Genomic DNA, 21015 nt, shown 5'->3' with positions numbered 1-21015 from the left:
TGGAGGAAAAATCCATAGTCTGGTATTAAGACATGGGGGAAGCCTCTGCTTGTCCTGGATCGGTAGCATGGAATGTTGCTACTCTTTGGGGTTTGGCCAGGTACTAGTGACCTGGATTGGCCACCGTGAGAACGGGCTACTAGGCTTGATGGACCATCGGGCTGACCCAGTAAGGCTATTCTTCGTCTTCTTAGCACTGCAACTTCAGGTTCTCCCAATTGCATGTCTTCCTCTTCACAGGGTATAGAAGTGTCACTGGCTTAAAAGTCCATTGCCTGGGGAATGGCATCTTCTTTCTCCTGTCCTGGAGGCCCCGCCCCTTCCAGTTAGGATCCATTTTATTCTGATGAATCATCCAGGGATTTTCTGAAGCCAACTCCTCTCCCTTCTGGCTGCTAGGCAACCACTTTCCTAAGACAGGATGACATATTTCTCCACCTACAGGTGGTGCTGTAGGATAGTTTACTGACCTGCCCTTCTCCCTAGCTCTGACAAAACAAGTCCTTGATAGAGGGACCTATGTTCAGGCTACTGCCTCCTCACAATATGTAAAAGTCAATTTTATAAAGCAACTGTTTACATGTCGAGATCCACACCACACAGAGGCATAATTTGGACATGGCTTGAGGGTTCCCCTATCACCAGAGCAATAGACAGCCTGTTACCCTTCTGGAAAGCCGTGAAGACAATCCTATTTTCATTCCTGCATACCCCAACCTTAAGACCCTAACCACCCATCCATGGTGAACCAATGCTACTTGGAGCTGCCTGGGACACAAACTATATAAACCACCTATAGTCTTCCTGTCCAAATCTTTTAAAGCTAACTTGTCCCGAACCATTTTCTTTTGAGTGGTTGGCAGCCTCTTCCCAGTTTCTAGTTTAAAAGCTGCTCTATCTCCTTTCTAAATGTTGATGCCAGCAGCCTAGTTCCACCCTGGTTAAGGTGAGGCCCATCTTTGTGGATTAGGCACCCCCTCATATCGTTCATTATTTCAATGTGTATCTTTGTTAAATGGCTGTTCCTGATGCATGTGCTGGCCAATATGTGAACACTGCTGTTATATTTTAGAAAAGTCTATTTTAGAAAAGTCTCTAAAGTAACACTGGAAATAAGCCCACCCTGAGCTAGATGTCTCAATTCTGATCTCTATGTTCTATGTAAAATGAAGCTGTCACATGATTTTTGTACATGTAAAAATGGCAGCCTTCTAACAGACTAAATATAATAAACCCAAGTGGTCAAAATATCATATACTCATATATAAGACATATACCACTTAATATGGGAAATACACTACCTAAGCAGCATAATCCTATTCAGGCCTCAAATTCGGAGCATACGCGTAGTTGTTTGGCCTATGACTGGAGTATGGAGCTATAATATTACGCTGACCGTTCAGTCCATGATAGGACTACGCGTATGCTCCGAATTTGAGGCCTGAATAGGATTATGAACCTTCTAACAGAAGCATGTTTTCTTGGCTCAACTTTTTGGGATTAAAATAAATAAATTTACATCAATTCTGTGGCAATTTCCGTGACTGAAAGCAGAATAAAAACACCGATGTTCAAATTATATCAAACGTGGGAATAAATATACACAATAAAAATGGCTTTCTAGCTGCAATAAAGAAAACTTCCTTTTTGTCTTTAATTAGCCTATTATGATTAATGATGTTAATGCATTTCATGGCAATAGTACTTTCAGTGTATAGACACTGAAATAAAATATATTTGTTTAATTTTACTACCTTCTGGTCTATTGTATATAATAATGCTGCATGGAGAGTTAAAACCTCAGAGAAGAGTTTGTTAAATATTTTTTTTTTACATTCTGGGCATGTGGAAGAGAGTCTTGATAAATGTAACCCATAGAGCTTTCCAGGTATTAAGAGTATACTGGTAGGACTACAGGATTTAATGCAAAAACAATTTAGCTGTATTAGCAGGAGCTGCTACAGAACACATTTGTTTTCTATAATACCAGGCATGCAAATGTATCCCCAAACACTTTACAGTCCATGTAAGAGATGTATCTAAATCATGCCAGAAATGTCAGGGAAGATGAAAATAATAAGGCAGAGTACAGCGGAGGATGCTGTATAAGCTGAGGACCAGACTGTGCAAAGATTTCAATTAAAGCAAAGGAGGAGAATCGGAGGAAACTGGGATTTCAGCTGGGATTTGAAAAATGCAAAGTCAGGCACGAAAATAAAAAAAAAAGGGAGGGAGGCTTTTCCCAAATTTTAAGGGCATAAAAGGAAAAGAGTTCGCCGTCAGCAGCAGTGAAGCATGGGAAAGAGAAGGCGAGAGCTTTAGGAGGGTTGGAGCAAGCAATGGCGGAGGACAGAAAACACGAGCGATAAAATGCACAAGCACACAAACAAAATACAGCTTACTTCACAAATGCTCCCGAACGCCAGGACACACCAGTATTGCGTGACTTCCAGAAAAGACAAGGAGGGTGCAGATCTAACCAAAAGCCTCGTGCAGTAAGAATAAGCAGGACAAGTTGTTGCAGCTCCATATTCTGATCCAGTCACAGAAAATACATCATGTATGGCTTTATTCAGCCTCCATAGACGATAATCGGCGACCATCAAGTTCCCCGCTGCATCTGAATGCAGAGCAAACGTCGCTAACTCGCGCTGAAATACTTTAAGTAATGTGAACAATCCTGATAAAGGCCAGCGAGAACTAGCACTAGCAGCTTAAAATATAGTTGGACTGCAGCAGCCAGTCATTTCAGCTGTACATAGTAAGGGGACACTGGGTTGGTTTTCATCAATATGCTACATAATTCTGGACGACCTGCAATGACTAAAGACTGGGAGATGGTATGCCCAGATAAACAGTATTGCAGCAGTCCAGCCCGCCTAGAATCATGGCCTGCAAAACCCGACGACAGTCATCCAGTGATAAGAATACGCATGAGAGAGATCTGTATACAATGAAGGTAGTGGGCATACAAGTCTCATAAATATTCTATATGGATGTCCTGAAAACCTAGCCTGTTTACAGCCCTGGAGGACTGACCCTCAGGATGTAAAGCTGCCTCAGGATGTAAAGGTGATCAGAGTTTCACTAAAGCTCCGAGATTCAACATGGTGGCTCCTCGAACACAGGAAGTGGAAAATGCAGCTTATAACTAGCGAAACGCTGGCCATCGTCGATGTGTGGTGTGTTTTTGTTTTCCACCTCTGAGTATTGCTCCACTATGATTATTTAAGCATTAGTTGCTAACAGATATTTATTTTCAGGGTGAATTGACGGTAAAGTGCATTGAACACGGCTTTTTCTTAAGTGAGATATTAAACGAGGAGGTTTTTTTATGCCGGCGATTTAAATGTACCCCGTCTAGCCTCCACTTCTTTACAATTCTAGTTATTGGTTCGGTGGAGGAGGGGATCTGAGGTTTTTTTTCCTACCTCGTGCTAATTTTCACAGTAAAAGCTTTTTTGAGGTGCTCATTTAGAGGTCTCCATTTCTGGTTCCATCTCCAGTAAAGATAACTATATAGGTATTTTTTCAATAGCTCCGTTGATTTTTCATGTTTTATATGTTTACTGTGCTGTGAACTTGTTTGAGAGTGTGGTTAGATACCAATTTTTTCGGCGACGTATATAGAATCAAGGCCTAAGTACTATTTTATAAATGGTGCCCAACTTTGACTGCCATTTATAGAATGGTACTTAGTACTCTCTTTCTTTTTTTTGGCACCCAAATTTGTCACCATTTGTCAGAATTTAGTCCAATATAGACGGGCTGATTTTCAGAGCTAAGGAGACAACCTAGACACCTCCCACAGTTGGCAGTGAACCTGGAAATTCAATGCTGGGGTCATATCCGGTCCCTGGCATTGAATTTCCAGTCTAAGTTCAGCTGTGGTAGACATATTTATCAGTGGTAGCCAATATTTATCAGCTCACCGGCTAACTCATAGTGGCCTAAGATAGACCTGATATTTATTTATTCAATTTTATATACCATTTTCTCTCAGGGGAGCTCAGAACGGTATACATGAATTTATCAGGTACTCAAGCATTTTTCCCTGTCTGTCCTGGTGAGCTCACTATTTATCTAATGTACCTAGGGCAATTGGGGGGGGGGGGGGGGGAGGGATTGCGACTTGCCCAGGGTCACAAGGAGCAGTGTGCTGAGGCTATAGCTTTAACTACTGCGCCACACTCTCCCACACTTAGGCAAGTCTATCTGGCCACTAGGCTTAGCCAGTTAGCCAATGAATATTGTCATGACATAGCTGCTGACTAGGCTACCCACTGACCGGGATTTTAGCAGGAGATAGCCAAATATCTCCTGCTGAATATTGACAGTTAGCTGGCTTAGCACTATTTAGCCAGCCAGGAGCTGCTCCCAGTCAACTAAACGGTGCTGAATACTGGGTGGCTTCTGTTTATATGTTGGCGGCATTATGGAGCAAAGATCTGGAACAATTAAGAACATAAGAGTTGCCTCCGCTGAGGCAGACCAGAGGTCTATCTTGCCCAGCGGTCCGCTCCTGCGGCGGCCCATCAGGCCTATTGCCTGAACAGTGGTCCCTGACTAATTTTAAAACTTACCTCTAATCCTGTCCCTATAATCTACCTCTACTCACGCCTACTACTTATGGGGAATTTAGGAAACACCTAAAAACATACCTGTTCCTGAAGTATTTAGGAACTAACCTGTACAATCCTACTCCACAATAACTGATCTCTAGCGCTGTTAATAACTAGCTTCTAACCTTGTTAATTCTAATTAATTTGTAACATCTTTTAACCATTGTAAATCTGCGGTATATAAGCTGTTATTATTATTATTATTATTATTATTATGTAGCCTAAACCAGCCACATCCATTTGCAGTGAGGTACGCTGGTGAAAGCTTTCCCCAATGGATCAATATTAGTTAGGGCATTTAGATCAAGTGTTTACTGTTTGCAAAGTTTATGTAAATGGTAAAGGTTTAAAATAAGAAGACACAGTGAGGAAAGCCAACACAAAAGGGCAACCTCTGAAATAGCTACTGCAATATAGAAGATGATAAACTATCAATGGAGAGCTGGATTTGATTTCCAAAACAAAGCTTCTGTGATTCAAGATAGCTTTGGCCATTCATTCTTTGCCTGCTTTTTTACTTCATAAATTTGTACTTAGCTGTAATATTTTCTGAATATACTCCGAAGAGCATTACTTGAAAACTGAAACACAAAATAGAAATATGAAATATGTATTTTTATATATTGTGCTGCCAGCACAATATTTAGGGAAACCTGACATGTGATTTTTAAAGTGAGAAATCAAGTTGAAATACTGATATAAATGTATTCTCCTAATACACAGTTTGAAAGAATTTCCCAGTATGGGGAAAAAACTATTCCCTGCTATGTAATAACCCAGCATGATATAAAATAGTTTTTATGTGACCCTGTTGTGTGCAGGGCACAATTTTCAGACTCCCTGGGTTGTTTGCTGATCTGTAGGCATAGATCTAACAACTGATTGTCAAAAGCAAATGCCTTGCTTGGTTTCCCTTGGAAATCCACCAATGAGGACATCACATGGACAAAATGATCCATTCTTTGGGTTTTGACCTAAGCACATCCCTTTTGTCCTATGAATACAAGTATGTGATAAAACATCCATGATACCTTTACCTCACTGGTGGTGGTGGTACTAAAGAGAGGAGTGGGGTCCTAAAAACCAGGTTGACATGGATTTATCTAAATAAAAAATGTTCATATATAATTTGTCTTGTAGTAGTGATTCATTTTTTGTAAATTTAAGTGAGCTTTCACTGCCTTCACAACTGTAGTAGCAGGATAGCCAGTTATTTTGCTACAAGGCACTTTCATGTAAGCGTCATGGTAATGTGGGGTAAGAGCGTATTCTGTACTGACACTCAGCACCCAATATTAGGGTACATTAGGTGACTCCATTTCTACCTACCATAGACCTGGCATAAATAGGGCTGTTTAAATATTGCAGGTACGTAGGCACAGTATTCTCTGATTTGCCCATCTAAATGTCTGCCCTGCCTATGGCCTGCCCATGCTTCACACATGTGAACGTCCCCCCACTCCCCTTTACAAATACCCTCTATACCCTGGGTTCTATATACGATGTCCAAAGTTGCATGCCTAAATTATGGGCACATTTCCAAGATGTGTGCGCAAATAAATTGGTTAATGAGCTCTGAACTAGAGAATGACACGATGACAAAATTCATCACCGTTCCCGTCCCCGCAGATAACCGTGGGAAATAATCCCATGTCATTTTCTAGTGTCTATTTCAACCTCAGTCCTTCTACACCAGCATTCTTCAAAGCAAAGCTTGCGGGTCAGTGGTTGTGGCCATTCATACTCTGATTCTTCCCTCGCTCCTTAAAGAATGACATGAAGATGGTTTCCCCCCCTTGTTTGCCTATCCAACTCGTAGATTTTTTGACCTGTGGTGGCACTCCTGCTGTGGTCCGGTTCCTGAAGAAGGGGCCTCCAGCCCCGAAACCTTGCTTGGTAGGACCTTTGGGACCCAGGAACGGACTTTAAGAAGTGCATTACGGCAAGTCCAGCAACTGGATGAGCTCCGTTGAATTTAACTCTCATTGATGAAGCTAAGGGGTCCTTTTACAAAGGCGCGGTAGCGGTTTAACGCACGGAATACCGCGCGTTAAACCGCCTGCCACACTAGTACGCTAACGCCTCCATTGACGAGGTGTTAGGATTTTAGGCTGCCGCGGGGGTTAGCGCGTGATGAAATGTCTGACACGATAACCCCCGTAGCGCGCCTTGATAAAAGGAGCCCTAAGTCCCTGGAGCTCCATTTTCATTGTCAGTTTGACTTTTTGTTTTGCCCCGCCTCTGCGGGTTTTTGGCATTAGAGGGGCACCATATGCCTTGTGATGAATTATTATTGAGTTCTGGCACTTTGGGCGTCCGTTTACTAAGGCGCGCTAACCAATTTAGCACGCCTTAGCTAAATGCTAATGTGTCCATAGAATATAATGAGCGCATTAGCATTTAGCACCCATGAGCGCTCCTATGATGGTATGCGGCTGGCGTACCTAGCGTTGCAGGCTTACTTGCAAGCACTAGCACTGCTCTTTTGAGCGGCGCGTGGGAGCTTACATCCTCACACTGAGGTTGCTCGCTTACACTTATTGAATTGCTTTAAAAAGAAGTTTGTTATTTCTGCCGTTTCTCTCGCAGGACTTACCCTACCTTTTGATATTGTACTTTTTAAGGATTTAGCATTTCCTTTGGGGGCTTTTGTAAGTACTAACTAAAAGTTAGGCATACAACTCGGAAAGCGTGATTCTCTACAAAGTGTGTGCCAGTTGCAGAGCATGAATTTGTATGGGGGGGGGCGTGGCCAGAGGCGGATCGTGGATAGATTATGGGCATTCCTAAAAGTTACGTCCGATGCATGCACAACTTAGGCACAGGCATTTAGGCCTGGTTTTAGCTGGCCTAAATGGGTGTGCCTAAGTTATGTGTTGCATAGTGGTGCTAAGCATAATTCTATAAAAGATACGCGCAGCATGTAAAATCACGCTGAGCACTGTTCTAGTTGGGAATGATTTTTTTTTTTAGGTGCCATATTTAGAATCAGGCCCAAAGTGCACACTATTAACAGCCACTATTAAAAGAACAAAATGGCCAAACAAAATAAAATTAAAAATTACTGTAAACCGCCTGGGAAACAACAAAAAAATGGAAGTACATCTCTACCAGCTACATAACTGCTTTTGAATATTGACCTCCCAAATGACTTACTCTGAAAAGGCTACACAATTTTGATTACATGACCTTAGTATTTGAATGGTTAAAACCATGGAGGACTGCGAAGACCTCCAAAAAGATCTGACAACGCTGGAAGAGTGGGCCGAAAAGTGGCAAATGAGCTTCAACATAGGGAAATGCAAGGTCATGCATGTAGGGAAAAAACCCGATGTTCACTTACAAAATGGGGGGATCACCGCTAGGGGTGAATAACCTTGAAAGAGACCTGGGAGTGATGGTAGACACATCATTGAAGGCGTCAGCACAGTGCGCCACAGCCTCAAGGAAGGCGAACAGAATGTTGGGCATCATTAAGAAGGGTATCACAACCAGGATGAAGGAAGTCATCCTGTCACTGTATTGTGCAATGGTGCGCCCGCACCTGGAGTACTGTGTCCAGTACTGGTCGCCGTACCTCAAGAAGGACATGGCGGTACTTGAGAGAGTCCAGAGAAGAGCAACTAAGCTAATAAAGGGTATGGAAGACCTCTCATATACTGACAGACTGAAGAAACTGGGGCTTTTCTCCCTGGAAAAGCGGAGACTTAGAGGAGACATGATAGAAACCTTCAAGATCATGAAGGGCATAGAAAGAGTGGACATGGACAGATTTTTCAAATTACGGGGAACCACAAGCACAAGGGGGCACTCGGAGAAACTGAAAGGGGAAAGGTTTAGAACAAACGCCAGGAAGTTCTTTTTCACTCAGAGGGTGGTGGATACATGGAACGCGCTACCGGAGGATGTGATAAGCAGAAGCACGCTACAGGGCTTCAAAGAAGGTCTGGACAGGTACCTGGAGGACAAAGGGATTGAGGGGTACAGATAGGAGTAGAGGTAGGTAATAGGGATAGGATTAGAGGCAGTTACAAAATTAGTCATGGACACTGTTCAGGCAATTAGGCCTGATGGGCCGCCTCGGGAGAGGACCGCTGGGCAGGATGGACCTCTGGTCTGACTCAGCGGAGGCAACTTCTTATGTTCTTATGAATATCTTTATACAGCTTTGTACAAAATAGTGCCACTATCTATTCGATGCTATTGAAGCCCAATGTTAAAATAACAACCATGTCCTAAAGAACTGAACAGCCAGTTCTGTTGTTCAGGTTCTGTTGCAAATATTTACTTATTAAGAATCTCTCAGTATATTTTCAATCAGGGATGGTGAGACTAGAAATGATTCACATGACACTTCAAAAATGGATCAAGGTGTCAACGATATATATTGCACCAACTCTAGACCTCAATTACTGAGTAGCACTAAGGTGCGCTAGCGGTTTTAGCATACGCCACAATGCCACATGCCCTAAATGCTAACGCCTCCATAGAGCTTGCGTTAGTATTTTTCATTTAGCGCGTGCTTAGCGTGCGCTAATCTTTAGCTAGGGCACCTTAGCAAAAGGAGCCCTAAGGTTCTTCAGTTACGTACTACCTGGCAATGGCCAAAACTAGAATGCAGTAAATGCAAGACCTCGAGGTTAACTGTTGGGGGCAGTTCCAACATTTTGTATGTAGCTGATGGAGCAAAAATTTCCCAACCATGTGCTAATTGCGCAGCAGATAATGCAAAGCCGTTAGCTTAAGGCAGGGGTAGGGAACTCCGGTCCTCGAGAGCCGTATTCCAGTCGGGTTTTCAGGATTTCCTCAATGAATATGCATGAGATCTACTTGCATGCACTGCTTTCAATGCATATTCATTGGGGAAATCCTGAAAACCCGACTGGAATATGGCTCTCGAGGACCGGAGTTCCCTACCCCTGGCTTAAGGCAACCTCAATTGCTCTATAGTACATTATCTGCCACATTAGAAGTTAGTATGAGGTAATCACCTCTGCATTAATTGTAAGGTTTAGCTCTTGCCCAGTCCATACCCCCTCCCCTGCATTAGCTATGTTTTAACACAAATTTATACAGAGTTTTAATAAAATATAGAAGCACATACAATGCTCACAGCAGATGTCCTTTGGTTCTTCAATTTATCCACACAATTTTTAATGCAGGAATTACATATGCTATTAAGGTGCTCTGTTAAATGTTTGAGTGGGACTGCATGCATTAAACAGCTAACCTAGCTTACTAAATAGGACCCTATATTGTATGAAGAAAAATCACAGATTAAAAAAAGATGGGTTGAATAAAAAGCAGCTGAAAAATATTTTTATAACTTTATGAATTATAAATCTGTAATGTTGTGAGCCCATGACACTAAATGACTCCTCTTTTCAAAACCCAGCATGCATCCAAAATAAGAGGGAGAAAAAGCCTCAGATTAACTTAGCAGTGTGAACCAACAGGTACAAAATAAACTGCCTTCAGTACTTTCACTGGCAAAAAAAAAAAAACCTCCCTCACATAACAGCACAGGTTTAAGAAAAAGGGCAAAGTCAAACAGAAGCACGTTCAAGGACTTAGCTGAAAAAGATGACTCTGAGCTCCAACGCTGTCATGTCTCTCAAAACTTCCCAACAAGCGACCTTGTTTCACCAAACGATTTGGCTCATCAGAGGAACAATTCAGCCTTGAAAAGTGCAGCCACGCCATAACCAGCCCTGAAGCAACTGAATACAGACAAGAGGAAATAAACCCTCCCAGACGCGGTCAGCATACGATCCATGTCATTTCCGGTTTGGATTAACCAATCAAAAGTCAAGCTGCCTCACTGCAAAAAACCAGCTGATCCATTCACAAAAAAAGAGAAAAAAAACCCTGATAACTTATCTAAACACTATTTACAGAATCTGGCCCTCAGTGACGGGCCTTACCGGGATACCATAATGTGTGGGTATATCGTGGTCGACAATGCAAACAGTGGAGATGTCCGAGAAAGACTGGTGAGCTTGCATGGTTCACAGATTTCTTTTATTCAGTTCAATGGCTCAATAAATCAATCGTTCAATGACTCGACATATACATGTTTCGGCCGAAATGGCCTGCATCAGGAGTCTTTAATATTGTAAATACAACTTTAGAGAGAAGTGGCCCAAGATCAAAAACGTAATGTAAGTCAGAAGTGAAAAATGACTTGTATCTTGGGCCACTGCCCTCTAAAATTGCTTACAGCACCATAATAGTACTTTAAGTGGCCCAGTACGTGTGGTTATCATAGGTGTCATTGTATTTACAATATTAAAGACTCCTGTTGCAGGCCATTTCGGCCGAAACATGTACATGTTGAGTGATTTATTGAGCCATTGAATTGAATAAAAGAAATTTGTGAACCATACAAGCTCACCATTCTTTCTTGGACAACTCCACTGTTTGCATTACCGTGTCTGACTTGTGGAGGTGACTCTCCTGGTTTGCACTTTGGTATATTGTGGTCACCAGTACTTATCTGGACCAATACCCCAACTAAATTTGAAGTGATTACAAACACTGCAAAATATGAAATTTAGATGATTGCAAACATCCAGCAGAGGTATGCAACCAGTTTATCAATACAAGATGGGAAAAGTACTCCATGGAAGCATCTGCTAAGGTGTGCAATGCCTACAAGACATATTTCGGCATGCCTGTTGGAGATCAAGACAAACCTTGGGCACCTCACTTCACATGTGAGCACTGCCAAAAAACTCTGCAAGGTAAGACAATTTTGTTTCTCACTAGGATGCCAGAATTTTCTGCTATAACATTTCTTTGAATTTAATTTTTAAAAAATATTAAAATTTTAAAATTCTCAATGTTATTTGAAAATATATCATATATGAAATATGTTGTGAGAATCTCATACACATTAGTCATAGATGAAATAAAATTATTATTTTCATTACCACAATTTCATTTTGTTCTTCTACATAATAGTACAGAGGGGAAATGAGAGCCATGAAGTTCCCAAGAGTTTAGCAGGAACCCACTGACCATTCAAGCAACTGCTACTTATGCATGGTGGACCCTTCCAAATTGTGAAATGGCAAGCATGCACCTGCAATCACATATCTGGACATTCCTTCATCCATTGCCCCAGTGCCACATTGCCCTGAGCTCCCCATACCCACTCCCCCAGAGAAAGAGCAGCTGTCTTCAGAAGAGAGCATCAAGCCAGAGAGTGAGGAAGACATTGTAGATCTAGTTTACAATATCCATGGTGCAGCTGATGAGAGAAACCCGTGGAGGGGCATAATAGAAAGGGACGTCTAAGTCCGTTTACGTCCATCTCGCAAGTCGTCCAAAGTGAAAAAGAGCCTAAGACACATTTTCGAAAGATACGTCCAACTTTTTTTTACTTTCGAAAATCGTCAAATTATACGTCCTGCCGATTTGATCGTCCAAGCCGCTAAATCGTCCATCTTTATACCACATTTCCGTCCAACTTTCTGTCCAAGTCCAAAACGCCTAGAACAAGCCCTGTGGTCTTCAAAGTGATGGACTGCACACCCAGACATGCCACCTAAATAGTGGAGTACCTTACAAAAAGGGAGCCATGGCTTCTCCTCACTACAGCTCCCTTATAGGTGACTGTGAGCCCCCCAAACCACCTCCCTAGACCCACTTATCTACCACCCCAATAGCCCTTATGGCTGCAGGAGCCACTTATATGCCAGTAAAAAAGGGTTTTGGGGGTGTATAGGGGAGTGCACATGTTTCAGTATCAATGCAGTGATTACAGGGGCTTATGGGCATGGGTCCTCCTCTCTATGGGTCCCTAACCCACCCCCAAGACGACTTAAGCTGCCTCTGTGCTGGACGACTAGGCTTTCCTATGCCAGGCGGCCAGGTGATGATGGTCTGGAGGCTGAAATTTAAAGTTGTGATTAAAATTTTTATGGGGGTAGGGGGGTAATGTATGGGGGTCTGTGTTATGTGTTTTCAGTGCTTATCTGGTGAGTTTAGGTGGGTTTTTTGTGACTTAGACCATGTTTTACATGGTCTAAGTCACAACGTCCAAGTTCCGTCTAGGCTCTGTTGTTAAACCTTCGGTTATACATGCAGTACGACTAAGTCTAAGTCGGGCCACGTCCCGCCCAACTCCCACCCTCGACACGCCTTCTGAAGCGCTCCGTTTAGCCTTGGACGTTGAGCGGCACTGTGAAGGCCTAGGTTATTTAGAAATATGTCCAAAACCCGGTTTTATTATCGGCGCTTGGACGTTTTTGAGAAATGTTTGTCCAAGTGCCAACTTAGGCCGTTTTTTAGATGTTTTTCTCTTTCGATTATGAGCCCCATACTATCCAAACCAAAAAGACCTCAATGACTTGATCAGAGATCATGGTCTCACCAAGTCCAATGCCGAGCTTTTGACATCTAGGCTCAAGCAGTGGAACTTGTTGGATGAAAGAGTGTAAGCCACAGATCAGAGGAAATGTCACAAAGCTTTTTCCACTTTCTTCACCCATCAAGATGGGCTCTGCCTCTGCCACAATGTGACCAGTCTGTTTGAGGCAACTGGAATCGCCTGCAATCCAGAAGTATAGCGTATCTTCATTAGCAGCTCATCCAGGAGAATCAAAGCCATGCTGCTCCATGATGGGAACAAGTGCCCATATCTTCCACTGGCTCACTCAGTGCCCTTTAAAGAGGATTACAACAGCATCAAGACCTTACTAGGCATCTTGAAGTATGATGAGTATGGCTGCGAGGTCATCGGAGACTTCAAAATGGTGGCATTTCCGATGGGTCTCAAAGGCAGTTTTACCAAGTCAATTGGACAAATGAGACGAACAAAACAACCAGTGAAAGGTATATCCGCTGTGCTGAGCAATATACAGTATCTGTTCCTCCAGTATTCTGAAGCGAAAGCCATCTTATTTGCATTGAATTCCTTATACATCGGTTAAAACACCTGTGCTACAAAATCTGCAGTGGCTTTCTGTGAGTTCTCAGATAGATTTTAAGATCTTGTATATAGTTTATCACATATTATATCATGATGCACCATGGCATTTAAAGCAATTATATAGGGCGAGAGATGGATGTGTGGTGCGTTCAGAAATCAGCAATGCACCTGTCTGTTGATGGTTATCGTGAAGCACATTAGTTGAATACCAAAGGCCCTCTTTTACAAAGGTGCGCTAAGCGTTTTAACGCGGATATAGAGAGCGCTAAATCGGCACGTGGGCTAACTGCAAACATGTCCTTAGGATAACATGCTTGTGTTAGCGTTTAGCATGTGTTTAGCGTGTGCTAAAAAGCTTAGCGCACCTTTGTAAAAGAAGGGGAAAGTGTCTACTTTTTCTTAAGCTACCACCAGTATTATGGAACAAACTTCCAGGAGTTCTACATTTGTGTACTTCAAGATTTAATTTTGAAGAAATTGTTGAAGACACATTTATTTGTGAGGGCACTTATGAAGTATGATAGTAAGAAGGCACATGGAGAAGAGGGTTGTTGCACTGAATTAAGGATATGAAGTTATTATGATGTTTTTTTTATTTTTATGAATAAATATTTATTATATAAGTTTTAAACTGTAATCTGCATAGGATTAATGTGGAATAAAAATTTTTAAATACATTTTTACAAGATAATTGAATGGCCTACCTAATTGTAGCAAGGCATCAGGTGAGTGGACTAAGAGGAGAGCTTTTCTGGCTAACTCCAAACTTATGGAATAGTTTAAAAAAATGTATTAAGTTTGACTGATAAAAAGGTATCATTACAAGTAAGGCAAAGTTTAAAAGATTTAAGATACTTCTGAAAACTCAACTTTGGACTCAGGCTTTTATGGGAATACCATCTAGTTAGCTCTCCTATCTTTAAAAAAATTTACATTGGTTAAGAACATAAGAATAGCCTTACTAGGTCAGACCAATGGTCCATCAAGCCCAATAGCCCGTTCTGACGTTGACCAATCCAGGTCACTAGTACCTGGCCAAAACCCAAGGAGTAGCAATATTCCATGCTACCGATCCAGGACAAGCAGTGGCTTCCCCCATGTCTTTCTCCATGGCAAAGCGCTTGTTATTATACAAACCATCCAGAGCACTAAGATCCGAGAACCATTTGTTGCTTGATACAGCCATAACAAAGTACATTATGTACGAACCAAAAATAATCTTGCTTCTCCACCCCGGGGCCTGTATTATGGAATGTTTTGACAGGCGGTAATCTGTTTCACTTTAGAAAGTTGTTGATGACTTATCTCTTTGCACAAGCATTTGTTTACTAGCTGTACAGTGATACCTTGGAATTCGAACTTAATCCGTTCCAGAACCCCGTTAAAGTTCCAAAGCGTTCGAGTTCCAAGACAATTTTTCCCATTGAAAATAATAGAAACTGGATTAATCCGTTCCTGGGTCCCACAAACTCAAATTTTAACAGTAAATACACTGGATTTTAAAGTAAAATATTAACAAATATTCCAAAGCAGCATTCAGATTCTGGGGCACAAACACACACATACAGTGTGCAGGGCGTTCGGATTCCAAAGCAGAGTTTGGATTCTGGGGCAAAATTTGCTTGAATTTTTAGTTCGGATTCCAAGTTGTTCGAGTACTGGGCGTTCGGATTACAAGATATCACTGTATTTAGTTCTGTTACGATTATGCTGCCCTTTCTTAAAGATGTGTACGATGTGATGATTAAGATGTTCCAGTTCGTTTCAATTTTTCCATAAATCTTTAAAAACTACTCTATTTGCCAAACATTTTGAAAATTAATTCTTTTGAAATTTTGCTATTATCTTCTATTTATCATTTGTAAATCATTCCCTGTTTATTTAATTGCTGTAAACCGAGTCGAGCCTTCTCAGAATGATGACTCGGTATACAAAGTTAAGCTTTAGTTTAGTTTAGTTTCCATAATGCCCTCTTCTTTTCCTTCCTCTTGTTTGTGATGTGGATTTTGAAAACTTCTGTGTGCTAAAAGCTGTGTATGTTAATTGTGAGCTGCTTTGGTTTAAAGCGGAATATAAATATATCATAAGCGGATTGATAGTGTTTGATCTTGAGTGATTGTGACAGACTTTTCTATTAACAATAGAGGTCTTTTTGTTGTGTTTTATTAATTGTACTGCTTTTATTTTTATATTTGGATTGCAAACCACTTTGGTCTGTTGAAGGAAAATGGTACATCAAGTGAAATAAAACATAAATATTAATTATCCAATATGCAGCTAGCAGAGAATAATATTCTTTTGGTCACCCCTGTTGCTATAACCATAAATTCAATTCTGGGTCCTGTGTGGGCTTAAGCATTGAATTTAAGAGTATTTTTTTTTTTTTTTAATGCTGGCTATTGCATGCCCACTTAAGTCAATATCCAGACTTAACCAAGCTAGCTTATAAAGATAAGACAGTTATCTATGTGGTCCTATTTATGCATTACACATCAATATTGGGAGCTAACCAGATTCTGCCCCGGAAATGCCTTGAAATGCCTTAACGTAGCCGGATTCCACTTCGGCACTTACAGGTAATTTTCAGTGTCGCTATGATTTGCATTTAACCGGTTAGTGACACTGAAAATAACCTGATAGCCATGAAGAACCAAATTCACCACCTACTCATCAATAAGCTATCCTCAATTGGGTTTCAGGGCTCTGTTTTCTCATGGTTTTATTCTAATCTTTCCAATCACACTTCTAGCATATGGTCTGGTGGATCCTCCTCCACAACCATCCTGCTATCGGTCAGTGTACCATAGGGCTCTGTCCTGAAACCTCTTGTTTTCTCCATCTATACTTCTTCTCTTGGTACACTAATCTCATCTCATGGCTTTCAGTATCATTTCTATGATGAAGACTCTCAGATATACCTCTCTGTACCTGAAATTTCTACAGGAATCCAGGCCCGAGTTGTAGCTTGCCTGTTTGACAGTGCTACCTGGATGTCTCACTGCCATCTAAAATTAAACATGGCCAAGACTGAGCTCCTTATCTTTCCTCCTAAACCTGCCTCTCCTTTTCCTCCGTTCTCTATTTCTGTAGATAATGCACTCATGTTCCCTGTCTCATCAGAACACAGCCTTTGGGTCTTCTTTGACTCATCTCTCTCCTTCTCTTCACATATCCACCAGACCATCCAAGCCTGTCATTTCTTTCTCTACATCACTAAAATCCATTTTTTCCTCTCTTGAGCCCACTGCTAAGACCCTCATCCACACTCATCACCTTGCCGCCTAGACTACTGCAATTTGCTTCTCACAGGTCTTCTGCTAAACCATCTCTCGCCCCATCAATCTGTGCATAATTTTGCTGCAAGCCTCAGATTCAGCCAGTGTCGTTATGCTCACGGTACCCTTCTCTTCGAATCACTTCTCTGGATCCCTCCCCATTTCCGCATGTAGTTCAAATTCCTCTTATTGACCTACAAATGTATTCACTCTGCAGCTCCTCAGTATCTCTCCTATCTTGTCTCTACCTATACTCCTCCCTGGGAACTCCATTCATTGGGTAAGTTTCTCTTGTCTGTACCTTTCTCCTCTAGTGCCAACTCCCTACTCTGTCCCTTCTACTTTGCTGCACCGTATGCCTGGAACACTCTGCCTGACTCGGAACAACAGGCTCCATCTCTGACAGTATTCAAATCCATGCTGAAAACCCACTTTTTTTGAAGCTGCTTTTAAGTCTTAACTCCATCCCCTTTGTAAAGCACCCATATCTTTTTTGTCGTTCCTTTTGTAGGTCCCTACCTAAGCGGCATATGCAGATTCACCCTTTTTGTCCTGTTTGCCTGTCACAGTTAGACTGTAAGCTCTCTCAAGCAGAGACTGTCTTTTGTATGTTAATATACTGTGCTGTGTGCATCTGGTAGCACAATAGAAATGATAAGAAGTAGCAGTAGTACAGTTAACTGGCCAACAGCTGCTCCCAACCAGTTAATTCGCTTTGAATATCAGCTGAAAACATAATTGCCTGGATAATGCCACTAACCAGGTAACTGTTAGCTCGACATAGACATTCACCTCGACTGCTCTGACACTGCCAGGTACAGTCTGGCCATATTTTCAGTGGCACTATCCAGATAATTGCTGCTGAAAATCTGGTATAATTGAATGAGTGGAACCAATCTGCATAGGAGTCACTGATACTTGGATGTCTTTCTGAATATCTGGCCTTTATTACTATTTTTTTGTGCATATATGCAGACATCTTTAGAAATCACTAGGGTCAAACTTTCAAATTTTTCAGGTCTTACAATTTCCAAATATTCATCATTAATTTCTTGATACGTCAGTTTCAAAATAATTTTATTTTCACAGCCTCAGACTAGCCCTATTTTCCTGCATACTGCATTTGGCAGCAATACTGAAAACGGACCAAAGCAACTGAATTATGTCATGTCATTCAGTGAAATACAGAAAAGCATTCTTTTAAGATAGATTCCCATATAGAACAACTAATGGGGAGTCTTAATTTCATAATATTTTATTATTAGATCAAATCTTTTCATATTAATCAGAGTCCCATACGATCCATGAAACATGAGAAGGATCACAAAAAAAAACCCACAAATTGAATTATGGACCATTTACAGGAAAGTTCATGGCTCACAATTGATATCACACGTTTTGGATCACGTTTCTTGAATAACCAAAGTACTACTTGTAAAGAGTCGAAATGTTCGGTGCTTAGAATTCCCCGGCTTGTGCTTTTTACATCTACTTAAAAAAAAGATAAATCAAAAATGTCTCCTACTCTATAAAACAGTTACACAAAAAGCTCTCAAAAATTATTAGCAAATTGCTAGTCACAGTCCATAATATATGAAACTAGGATCTACATACTATCAATCAGAACTTACTATAACATGATGGATCTACAGAAGTCCAAAGAAATTGTATGTCACTGGTCAGGTAAGCTACTAAATTGCAATGCTGAAGTTGCTGTTATCTTGTATCTTAAATTTAGGTTTGAATTATCATTCAGCAGATCAGTAAAGGAATAATTGCTGCTTGCAAATATACAAATCTGTAATTTAATAGAAAATAATGTGACAGAGAAATTCTGATGTGATTAGATTTACAAATGATACACGGTATGGTTGATGGCAAAAAACCCCCCCAACAATGTTCATAATGGGATTATATTTTCTAAACGCACTTAGTCATGGGTGTCTCTGATGGTTAAAAGGGGCTCCAAGGATTGTTTGCCACTTTCTCTGGATTTTAATTTTGTCTTAAATATTTCTCTAATTTACATCTATCTATTTTTCCCGTTCCTCCTCCACCTCCACAATATCTCAGTTGCTACTCCTACACTTACTCCCTTTTTATGAAGCTACGTTAGTGTTTTTTTAATCACCAGCCAAGGAGATAAAATCCCCAACGCTCATAGAATTCCTATGAGCATCGGAATTTTTACTGCCACAGCCGGCGATAAAAAAATACTAATGTGGCTTCATTAAAGGGGGAAGGGGGATTAGCTAACATTTGTTACTATTTTTTGGCATATTTTATGCAATTATATCCCTCTTTTACCAAGGTGCACTAGCCGATTTAGCACGCGCTAAATATTAGTGTGAGCTACATGCTAATGCGCCCATAGAATATAATGGATGCGTTAGCATTTATCGCATGCTAATATTTAGTGCACGCTAAATCGGCTAGCATGCCTTAGTAAAAGGACCCCTATGTGACATAAATCCTGTTCAAGCACTGCCAGTAAAACAATAAAATGAATGCTATTATGAATTCTTTCATTGTGTTTTCAATGAAATAGGTTCCATTTAGCTAGGGCCCATTCTGAGAAATAATCTAAATCCAGAAACAGATGCACCCTCGGTTCAAATCCTGGTGACCATAAAATTAGGGACCCCCACCCCCTCTTGTGGTTTTCTTGGAAGAATACTGGAGTGGTTTGTTATTGGCTTCTCCAATAAATCCATATATTGTAGACAAAACGCAATAAAGAGTTAAGCGAAAGACTAGTAAGGATGGACAGTGTATATGTACTATCCTGATCACAAGATTCTCAGTTTCCTTAGAAGAGAGAATCCCATTGAGCATGTTTTGAAATATAAGATATCGGAGCAATACTCAAGGTCATTTGCTGAAATCAGCTGCTGTCCAGATAGAGGCTGGGGAGAGGCCATCAACGTGGGCTATCATCGATGAGTTATTTTTACCACAGATCATGCTATTTGAGTACATTGCATAAAATAGGATCCTGTGTTAAATAGAATGGCTTGCGTTAAAAAAATAAGGGAAGGGAAGCAGTAAAATCCAGTCACAAGTGAACTGAAACTGAAGTTGCTTAAATGGTCAAGTCTCAGTGCAAAGCGTTAAAAACTTAATACAAGGCATCTTGATAAGTGGTGTTAGATTTAACACTGCGTTGAAGTTTGTGGTAAAATAACCCATTTTAAATGTAGCCCACATTAATAACGTCCCCCTAAAAGGCTTAGTTGGACCTAACCACAGCTTTACAAACCGCATTGGCACTGTCCAGATAGAAACATAGAAGGACCAGGGTGGTCTGGGGGCAAGCTCGGGTGAAGTTAGGAGTTCTCCAGCTAGCAGGATTCACAGACCCTGCCTAGCCAGTGACAGCTGTAATCTAGACAGCAGTGCTTAATGTGTAGACTGAATTGAACTATAGTGGTTGGCATTCAAAAAGACTGCTGTCTATCCCAGCTAAATATCGGCCCTTTCATTTAAAAAATGCATTTCTATTTTGAGACAATCGCTTGCAGTTCCACCATTACGTTTATCTACTTTCCTATAACGGGAGCTAAAGTGAAGAACAAATTGTGAAAAGCATCTCACGAGGAAAGAGAAAGTTGTGGTCTCCCTTATATTTCTGTTTAATGATATTTGTATGATAATATACGTGATAGAAGTGGGATAAAGGCTGTGGCTGACATGATCAGAAAAACATGCTTTCAAATTTTGGCCTACCTTTTGGCAAGAAAGCTCTGAAACTACTAATTCATTCTCTACTGTTCAATTGGATATTAGGGCTGGGGGAAATCCTAGTTGGGGATTTTTTTTTTTTAGTTTCACTTAATCTAGGTTCTAAGCTCTCATAGGCTTCTGTGGCTGGTGTGATGATTCTTGCAGCTGAAGAATAGTGCCGCATCTGAGTTTGCTTGCTCAGTGCTTCGGCCATCTTGATATGACTTTCTTCAGGCAAACCCAGATTCAGCAAGTTGTTCAAATGACATCAGGAACACGGGATTCTAGGTGTTCTAGTGCTCCCTGAAGCTCTTTCTCAATGTGGTAAATGGGTGGGTTCTAGATAATTGCCTATAACAGGGGTGAGCAACCATGGTCCTTGAGGGCCATAACCTAGTCAGCTGTTCAAGATTTCTACAATGAATATGCACGAGATCTATTTGCATACAATGGAAGCAGT

The sequence above is a fragment of the Geotrypetes seraphini genome, chromosome 12, assembly GCF_902459505.1.
Source record: "Geotrypetes seraphini chromosome 12, aGeoSer1.1, whole genome shotgun sequence".
Classification (NCBI taxonomy): Eukaryota; Metazoa; Chordata; class Amphibia; order Gymnophiona; family Dermophiidae; genus Geotrypetes; species Geotrypetes seraphini.
The sequence above is the reverse complement of the archived record's forward strand: the minus strand, read 5'-3'. Positions refer to the sequence as shown.